Genomic DNA, 743 nt, shown 5'->3' with positions numbered 1-743 from the left:
TATATATATATATATATTTGTGAAAGTATTTAGAATTTAGATATGTATTATTCTATAATTGTACTGTCAGATGCCCACACGCAACCAGGTACATACACACATGTATACACACACGTACACAAGTACGCACTCATAGGTATACACTTACACACGATGGCATACATGCCTGTATGCAGATACATTTATTCGTGTGCGAGTATATATATGTGCATAAGTATGTAGGTATATACGTACGTACATTCGAACGTAAGTATGCAGCTATCTATCTATCTATCTATCTATCTATCTATCTATCTATCTATCTATCTATCTATCTATCTGAGTATGTTTTGGTTGGTTAATCTGGTTTAATTTCACTTTGAAAGATTCCGGAACATTTCGCCATGACAGAACACACCGTATTAAAATGTTGAAATCTCCCAGAAGCGAATATTCTTTTTCCGTTTCGAACATCAGCCGGACAATGGCGGCCTTCAATGAAGTTACGTTTTTGTGAAAGTGTGGACTGCCCATTTGGCATGCCAAAAGTTTGATGCTATATGAGCGTAAAAATTAGGTGATATACATTTTTAGGTTACGTGGAACTTATAAGAAGGTGAGGAATCTTGTTGAAGCACGTATGACCTTCTAATTTATACTTTATCCCTCCAAGGCTTAACAACTTTCTCCAGTACCTGAACATGTCAAACAGTATTAATTCTAAGACCCCGTATATATATATATATATATATATATATATATAT

Source organism: Octopus bimaculoides, chromosome 22 (assembly GCF_001194135.2).
Source record: "Octopus bimaculoides isolate UCB-OBI-ISO-001 chromosome 22, ASM119413v2, whole genome shotgun sequence".
Taxonomy (NCBI): Eukaryota; Metazoa; Mollusca; class Cephalopoda; order Octopoda; family Octopodidae; genus Octopus; species Octopus bimaculoides.
The sequence above is the reverse complement of the archived record's forward strand: the minus strand, read 5'-3'. Positions refer to the sequence as shown.